Here is a 9,286-nt window from a genome sequence, read left to right on the forward strand (position 1 = left end):
TGTCACTCAATACCACTGACATCACTAGGTGTAAACAACATCTCTCCTTTGCTGTGTATGTGACTATGGAGCTGTTTGGTGATGTCGTCTATTATGGCCTTCATAGAAGCAACAGGAGATTGTTGCATCCATCTAGAACCCTCAGAACTACAGTGCTATGATGTCACTCACTTCCACAGGCCTTGCAGAGTGTAAACAACAACAACCCAGCTTTGTTGTGTATGTAACCATAGGGATTTGTGATGTCACCTAGAACCTTCACAGCAGCGACAGCTTTATGAGGAGCATCAGCACTGCTCTGCCTGAGCAGAACCATCACCGCCATAGGTTGTCAAATAACCCGGGTTTAACCCACACAGGTAAGTCCAATGGGGTGCAGGCATGTCCTCTATGCTTACAGCTTCCCGTGGGTGTTGGTTTGATACCGTTTGGGGACAGCCAAGGAGGCATCTGCAGGCAACAAAGGTAGGTGTGTGCTTGTGTGTGTGTTTCCTATGCAGATCCTAAGCCCAGTGTCACATGCAAGTAGGAGGAGTAAGAAGGGTTCCTGGCAAATCCGGGTTATGGATTGCATTTAAAAAGGCCCCGTGGGAGTGCAATGGGCCCCTGTCTTGCTGCTTAGCAATAATGGTATGGGTTTAGGTTCTGCTGTGTGTACTGGTGGTTGACTGCCCCCCAGCCCAGAGTGTGCATGGAAAATTGTCTGGCAGCCTCCCTGACAGCAAGCAGTGATAGTGCCCATGAAGGGGACCTTGTTGGGCCCGCCCCTTTCACGGTTATCGCTTCTCGGCCTTTTGGCTAAGATCAAGTGTAGTATCTGTTCTTATCAGTTTAATATCTGATACGTCCCCTATCTGGGGACCATATATTAAATGGATTTTTGAGAACGGGGGCCGATTTCGAAGCTTGCTTCCGTCGCCCTATGCATTGACCCGATATGGCAGTATCTTCGGGTACAGTGCACCACCCCCTTACAGGGTTAAAAAGAAAGATTCCTACTTTCATTGCTACCTGCTTGCTGGCTAGCCAGCTAGCCAGCCCTGTGGGCCTTGCTGCTGCTGCTGCTGCAGCCAAAAAACAAAAGGTGGTGCTGCTGCTGCTTCTGCTTCTGCTTGTGTCTGGCCGCTGTTGGAGCGTCCAGGCACAGGACTTCTGCTGCTGCTGACTAAATGGCCTCCTTAATTGGATCATTTGAGTAGCCAGCACACCTGTGCAGGTAGGGCATGACATGATAGGCAGCTGCCTTGATAGCGGGTGGGTGCTGAATGTTCCTAATTGACAAAATAAGATTAATGCTTATGAAGAAATATAAAATCTCATCCCTTCCCCAATATCGCGCCACACCCCTACCCCTTAATTCCCTGGTTGAACTTGATGGACATATGTCTTTTTTCGACCGTACTAACTATGTAACTATGTAACATAACATGGGGGGGGGGGGTCTCCTGGCTGTTCACACAGGTGTGTCATTGCTGTACATTGACCATGCATTGCTTCTGTGGTATTGCAAAGGCAAAGACAAATGCTTCCAGCCATCCATTGCACTAATGGATTGGTCATCAGCTGGCTGTCTATGTCCCGCATCAATATAGACCAAAGTACAGAGGGTTAGGCTATGCTATTGTGCACCTACCTGATGCATCAGAAGGTGCGAGGCCCTTGCTAAATTCTGTGCACAGACTTTGAGATCTATGCTTTAGACTGTATCTAAACCTGCTCCAACATGGACTGACATTCTGGCCTACTTTCAGCCGATGCGACTTGTCTGTCGCTGAACAGTCGCTTTTTATGTATTCAGCACCTATGTATAATGTTGTAAAAATGCTCTAGAAGCTAAAGTCGCAGAAATGTCACACATATTTGGCCTGCAACTTTCTGTGCGACAAATTCAGACAGGAAAAATCAGTATAAATCCTTAGAAAATTATCCCCCAGTGTCTCCATCTGCTGGCGGTATTGAATAAGCATTGCTGCACTGATGGGGTATGCATTAGACGAAAAAAAAGAAGAAAAAGAAGAATAATACGCCCAGAAAAGAGGCGAAAAGGAGAAAAACGTAAAAAAACGTGAAAAAAAAGTAAGAGGAAGAGAAGGGAAAAAAAGGTGGAAATGGGTTTAAAAGTGATTTCGGCGGAGAAATATATATATATATATATATATATATATATATATATATACGCGCACACACACACATATATATAAACGTATTCTCCGTTGAGATATTGCAGCCGCTGCTGTGTCCAGGCCCAGGAGCCTTAGCACTGTGCTGTGATGTCACTCAATACCACTGACATCACTAGGTGTAAACAACATCTCTCCTTTGCTGTGTATGTGACTATGGAGCTGTTTGGTGATGTCGTCTATTATGGCCTTCATAGAAGCAACAGGAGATTGTTGCATCCATCTAGAACCCTCAGAACTACAGTGCTATGATGTCACTCACTTCCACAGGCCTTGCAGAGTGTAAACAACAACAACCCAGCTTTGTTGTGTATGTAACCATAGGGATTTGTGATGTCACCTAGAACCTTCACAGCAGCGACAGCTTTATGAGGAGCATCAGCACTGCTCTGCCTGAGCAGAACCATCACCGCCATAGGTTGTCAAATAACCCGGGTTTAACCCACACAGGTAAGTCCAATGGGGTGCAGGCATGTCCTCTATGCTTACAGCTTCCCGTGGGTGTTGGTTTGATACCGTTTGGGGACAGCCAAGGAGGCATCTGCAGGCAACAAAGGTAGGTGTGTGCTTGTGTGTGTGTTTCCTATGCAGATCCTAAGCCCAGTGTCACATGCAAGTAGGAGGAGTAAGAAGGGTTCCTGGCAAATCCGGGTTATGGATTGCATTTAAAAAGGCCCCGTGGGAGTGCAATGGGCCCCTGTCTTGCTGCTTAGCAATAATGGTATGGGTTTAGGTTCTGCTGTGTGTACTGGTGGTTGACTGCCCCCCAGCCCAGAGTGTGCATGGAAAATTGTCTGGCAGCCTCCCTGACAGCAAGCAGTGATAGTGCCCATGAAGGGGACCTTGTTGGGCCCGCCCCTTTCACGGTTATCGCTTCTCGGCCTTTTGGCTAAGATCAAGTGTAGTATCTGTTCTTATCAGTTTAATATCTGATACGTCCCCTATCTGGGGACCATATATTAAATGGATTTTTGAGAACGGGGGCCGATTTCGAAGCTTGCTTCCGTCGCCCTATGCATTGACCCGATATGGCAGTATCTTCGGGTACAGTGCACCACCCCCTTACAGGGTTAAAAAGAAAGATTCCTACTTTCATTGCTACCTGCTTGCTGGCTAGCCAGCTAGCCAGCCCTGTGGGCCTTGCTGCTGCTGCTGCTGCAGCCAAAAAACAAAAGGTGGTGCTGCTGCTGCTTCTGCTTCTGCTTGTGTCTGGCCGCTGTTGGAGCGTCCAGGCACAGGACTTCTGCTGCTGCTGACTAAATGGCCTCCTTAATTGGATCATTTGAGTAGCCAGCACACCTGTGCAGGTAGGGCATGACATGATAGGCAGCTGCCTTGATAGCGGGTGGGTGCTGAATGTTCCTAATTGACAAAATAAGATTAATGCTTATGAAGAAATATAAAATCTCATCCCTTCCCCAATATCGCGCCACACCCCTACCCCTTAATTCCCTGGTTGAACTTGATGGACATATGTCTTTTTTCGACCGTACTAACTATGTAACTATGTAACATAACATGGGGGGGGGGGGTCTCCTGGCTGTTCACACAGGTGTGTCATTGCTGTACATTGACCATGCATTGCTTCTGTGGTATTGCAAAGGCAAAGACAAATGCTTCCAGCCATCCATTGCACTAATGGATTGGTCATCAGCTGGCTGTCTATGTCCCGCATCAATATAGACCAAAGTACAGAGGGTTAGGCTATGCTATTGTGCACCTACCTGATGCATCAGAAGGTGCGAGGCCCTTGCTAAATTCTGTGCACAGACTTTGAGATCTATGCTTTAGACTGTATCTAAACCTGCTCCAACATGGACTGACATTCTGGCCTACTTTCAGCCGATGCGACTTGTCTGTCGCTGAACAGTCGCTTTTTATGTATTCAGCACCTATGTATAATGTTGTAAAAATGCTCTAGAAGCTAAAGTCGCAGAAATGTGACACATATTTGGCCTGCAACTTTCTGTGCGACAAATTCAGACAGGAAAAATCAGTATAAATCCTTAGAAAATTATCCCCCAGTGTCTCCATCTGCTGGCGGTATTGAATAAGCATTGCTGCACTGATGGGGTATGCATTAGACGAAAAAAAAGAAGAAAAAGAAGAATAATACGCCCAGAAAAGAGGCGAAAAGGAGAAAAACGTAAAAAAACGTGAAAAAAAAGTAAGAGGAAGAGAAGGGAAAAAAAGGTGGAAATGGGTTTAAAAGTGATTTCGGCGGAGAAATATATATATATATATATATATATATATATATATATATATATACGCGCACACACACACATATATATAAACGTATTCTCCGTTGAGATATTGCAGCCGCTGCTGTGTCCAGGCCCAGGAGCCTTAGCACTGTGCTGTGATGTCACTCAATACCACTGACATCACTAGGTGTAAACAACATCTCTCCTTTGCTGTGTATGTGACTATGGAGCTGTTTGGTGATGTCGTCTATTATGGCCTTCATAGAAGCAACAGGAGATTGTTGCATCCATCTACAACCCTCAGAACTACAGTGCTATGATGTCACTCACTTCCACAGGCCTTGCAGAGTGTAAACAACAACAACCCAGCTTTGTTGTGTATGTAACCATAGGGATTTGTGATGTCACCTAGAACCTTCACAGCAGCGACAGCTTTATGAGGAGCATCAGCACTGCTCTGCCTGAGCAGAACCATCACCGCCATAGGTTGTCAAATAACCCGGGTTTAACCCACACAGGTAAGTCCAATGGGGTGCAGGCATGTCCTCTATGCTTACAGCTTCCCGTGGGTGTTGGTTTGATACCGTTTGGGGACAGCCAAGGAGGCATCTGCAGGCAACAAAGGTAGGTGTGTGCTTGTGTGTGTGTTTCCTATGCAGATCCTAAGCCCAGTGTCACATGCAAGTAGGAGGAGTAAGAAGGGTTCCTGGCAAATCCGGGTTATGGATTGCATTTAAAAAGGCCCCGTGGGAGTGCAATGGGCCCCTGTCTTGCTGCTTAGCAATAATGGTATGGGTTTAGGTTCTGCTGTGTGTACTGGTGGTTGACTGCCCCCCAGCCCAGAGTGTGCATGGAAAATTGTCTGGCAGCCTCCCTGACAGCAAGCAGTGATAGTGCCCATGAAGGGGACCTTGTTGGGCCCGCCCCTTTCACGGTTATCGCTTCTCGGCCTTTTGGCTAAGATCAAGTGTAGTATCTGTTCTTATCAGTTTAATATCTGATACGTCCCCTATCTGGGGACCATATATTAAATGGATTTTTGAGAACGGGGGCCGATTTCGAAGCTTGCTTCCGTCGCCCTATGCATTGACCCGATATGGCAGTATCTTCGGGTACAGTGCACCACCCCCTTACAGGGTTAAAAAGAAAGATTCCTACTTTCATTGCTACCTGCTTGCTGGCTAGCCAGCTAGCCAGCCCTGTGGGCCTTGCTGCTGCTGCTGCTGCAGCCAAAAAACAAAAGGTGGTGCTGCTGCTGCTTCTGCTTCTGCTTGTGTCTGGCCGCTGTTGGAGCGTCCAGGCACAGGACTTCTGCTGCTGCTGACTAAATGGCCTCCTTAATTGGATCATTTGAGTAGCCAGCACACCTGTGCAGGTAGGGCATGACATGATAGGCAGCTGCCTTGATAGCGGGTGGGTGCTGAATGTTCCTAATTGACAAAATAAGATTAATGCTTATGAAGAAATATAAAATCTCATCCCTTCCCCAATATCGCGCCACACCCCTACCCCTTAATTCCCTGGTTGAACTTGATGGACATATGTCTTTTTTCGACCGTACTAACTATGTAACTATGTAACATAACATGGGGGGGGGGGGGGGGGTCTCCTGGCTGTTCACACAGGTGTGTCATTGCTGTACATTGACCATGCATTGCTTCTGTGGTATTGCAAAGGCAAAGACAAATGCTTCCAGCCATCCATTGCACTAATGGATTGGTCATCAGCTGGCTGTCTATGTCCCGCATCAATATAGACCAAAGTACAGAGGGTTAGGCTATGCTATTGTGCACCTACCTGATGCATCAGAAGGTGCGAGGCCCTTGCTAAATTCTGTGCACAGACTTTGAGATCTATGCTTTAGACTGTATCTAAACCTGCTCCAACATGGACTGACATTCTGGCCTACTTTCAGCCGATGCGACTTGTCTGTCGCTGAACAGTCGCTTTTTATGTATTCAGCACCTATGTATAATGTTGTAAAAATGCTCTAGAAGCTAAAGTCGCAGAAATGTCACACATATTTGGCCTGCAACTTTCTGTGCGACAAATTCAGACAGGAAAAATCAGTATAAATCCTTAGAAAATTATCCCCCAGTGTCTCCATCTGCTGGCGGTATTGAATAAGCATTGCTGCACTGATGGGGTATGCATTAGACGAAAAAAAAGAAGAAAAAGAAGAATAATACGCCCAGAAAAGAGGCGAAAAGGAGAAAAACGTAAAAAAACGTGAAAAAAAAGTAAGAGGAAGAGAAGGGAAAAAAAGGTGGAAATGGGTTTAAAAGTGATTTCGGCGGAGAAATATATATATATATATATATATATATATATATATATATATATATATACGCGCACACACACACATATATATAAACGTATTCTCCGTTGAGATATTGCAGCCGCTGCTGTGTCCAGGCCCAGGAGCCTTAGCACTGTGCTGTGATGTCACTCAATACCACTGACATCACTAGGTGTAAACAACATCTCTCCTTTGCTGTGTATGTGACTATGGAGCTGTTTGGTGATGTCGTCTATTATGGCCTTCATAGAAGCAACAGGAGATTGTTGCATCCATCTAGAACCCTCAGAACTACAGTGCTATGATGTCACTCACTTCCACAGGCCTTGCAGAGTGTAAACAACAACAACCCAGCTTTGTTGTGTATGTAACCATAGGGATTTGTGATGTCACCTAGAACCTTCACAGCAGCGACAGCTTTATGAGGAGCATCAGCACTGCTCTGCCTGAGCAGAACCATCACCGCCATAGGTTGTCAAATAACCCGGGTTTAACCCACACAGGTAAGTCCAATGGGGTGCAGGCATGTCCTCTATGCTTACAGCTTCCCGTGGGTGTTGGTTTGATACCGTTTGGGGACAGCCAAGGAGGCATCTGCAGGCAACAAAGGTAGGTGTGTGCTTGTGTGTGTGTTTCCTATGCAGATCCTAAGCCCAGTGTCACATGCAAGTAGGAGGAGTAAGAAGGGTTCCTGGCAAATCCGGGTTATGGATTGCATTTAAAAAGGCCCCGTGGGAGTGCAATGGGCCCCTGTCTTGCTACTTAGCAATAATGGTATGGGTTTAGGTTCTGCTGTGTGTACTGGTGGTTGACTGCCCCCCAGCCCAGAGTGTGCATGGAAAATTGTCTGGCAGCCTCCCTGACAGCAAGCAGTGATAGTGCCCATGAAGGGGACCTTGTTGGGCCCGCCCCTTTCACGGTTATCGCTTCTCGGCCTTTTGGCTAAGATCAAGTGTAGTATCTGTTCTTATCAGTTTAATATCTGATACGTCCCCTATCTGGGGACCATATATTAAATGGATTTTTGAGAACGGGGGCCGATTTCGAAGCTTGCTTCCGTCGCCCTATGCATTGACCCGATATGGCAGTATCTTCGGGTACAGTGCACCACCCCCTTACAGGGTTAAAAAGAAAGATTCCTACTTTCATTGCTACCTGCTTGCTGGCTAGCCAGCTAGCCAGCCCTGTGGGCCTTGCTGCTGCTGCTGCAGCCAAAAAACAAAAGGTGGTGCTGCTGCTGCTTCTGCTTCTGCTTGTGTCTGGCCGCTGTTGGAGCGTCCAGGCACAGGACTTCTGCTGCTGCTGACTAAATGGCCTCCTTAATTGGATCATTTGAGTAGCCAGCACACCTGTGCAGGTAGGGCATGACATGATAGGCAGCTGCCTTGATAGCGGGTGGGTGCTGAATGTTCCTAATTGACAAAATAAGATTAATGCTTATGAAGAAATATAAAATCTCATCCCTTCCCCAATATCGCGCCACACCCCTACCCCTTAATTCCCTGGTTGAACTTGATGGACATATGTCTTTTTTCGACCGTACTAACTATGTAACTATGTAACATAACATGGGGGGGGGGGGGTCTCCTGGCTGTTCACACAGGTGTGTCATTGCTGTACATTGACCATGCATTGCTTCTGTGGTATTGCAAAGGCAAAGACAAATGCTTCCAGCCATCCATTGCACTAATGGATTGGTCATCAGCTGGCTGTCTATGTCCCGCATCAATATAGACCAAAGTACAGAGGGTTAGGCTATGCTATTGTGCACCTACCTGATGCATCAGAAGGTGCGAGGCCCTTGCTAAATTCTGTGCACAGACTTTGAGATCTATGCTTTAGACTGTATCTAAACCTGCTCCAACATGGACTGACATTCTGGCCTACTTTCAGCCGATGCGACTTGTCTGTCGCTGAACAGTCGCTTTTTATGTATTCAGCACCTATGTATAATGTTGTAAAAATGCTCTAGAAGCTAAAGTCGCAGAAATGTCACACATATTTGGCCTGCAACTTTCTGTGCGACAAATTCAGACAGGAAAAATCAGTATAAATCCTTAGAAAATTATCCCCCAGTGTCTCCATCTGCTGGCGGTATTGAATAAGCATTGCTGCACTGATGGGGTATGCATTAGACGAAAAAAAAGAAGAAAAAGAAGAATAATACGCCCAGAAAAGAGGCGAAAAGGAGAAAAACGTAAAAAAACGTGAAAAAAAAGTAAGAGGAAGAGAAGGGAAAAAAAGGTGGAAATGGGTTTAAAAGTGATTTCGGCGGAGAATATATATATATATATATATATATATATATATATATATATATATATACGCGCACACACACACATATATATAAACGTATTCTCCGTTGAGATATTGCAGCCGCTGCTGTGTCCAGGCCCAGGAGCCTTAGCACTGTGCTGTGATGTCACTCAATACCACTGACATCACTAGGTGTAAACAACATCTCTCCTTTGCTGTGTATGTGACTATGGAGCTGTTTGGTGATGTCGTCTATTATGGCCTTCATAGAAGCAACAGGAGATTGTTGCATCCATCTACAACCCTCAGACTACAGTGCTATGATGTCACTCACTTCCACAGGC

The 9,286-nt window shown here is 46.1% G+C and overlaps 4 non-coding genes across 4 annotated transcripts; all 4 read left to right on the top strand.

The window, feature by feature from the left end:
- Positions 1-778: 778 nt before the first annotated feature.
- On the top strand, positions 779-969 carry LOC130344268 (U2 spliceosomal RNA). Its single transcript, XR_008883232.1, has one exon. It is a non-coding gene; the product is annotated as a U2 spliceosomal RNA (small nuclear RNA).
- Positions 970-3,049: 2,080 nt separating this feature from the next.
- Positions 3,050-3,240, top strand: LOC130344270 (U2 spliceosomal RNA). Its single transcript, XR_008883234.1, has one exon. It is a non-coding gene; the product is annotated as a U2 spliceosomal RNA (small nuclear RNA).
- Positions 3,241-5,324: 2,084 nt separating this feature from the next.
- Positions 5,325-5,515, top strand: LOC130344271 (U2 spliceosomal RNA). Its single transcript, XR_008883235.1, has one exon. It is a non-coding gene; the product is annotated as a U2 spliceosomal RNA (small nuclear RNA).
- Positions 5,516-7,608: 2,093 nt separating this feature from the next.
- On the top strand, positions 7,609-7,799 carry LOC130344272 (U2 spliceosomal RNA). Its single transcript, XR_008883236.1, has one exon. It is a non-coding gene; the product is annotated as a U2 spliceosomal RNA (small nuclear RNA).
- Positions 7,800-9,286: the final 1,487 nt, after the last annotated feature.

The sequence above is a fragment of the Hyla sarda genome, unplaced genomic scaffold, assembly GCF_029499605.1.
Source record: "Hyla sarda isolate aHylSar1 unplaced genomic scaffold, aHylSar1.hap1 scaffold_711, whole genome shotgun sequence".
NCBI classification, from domain to species: Eukaryota; Metazoa; Chordata; class Amphibia; order Anura; family Hylidae; genus Hyla; species Hyla sarda.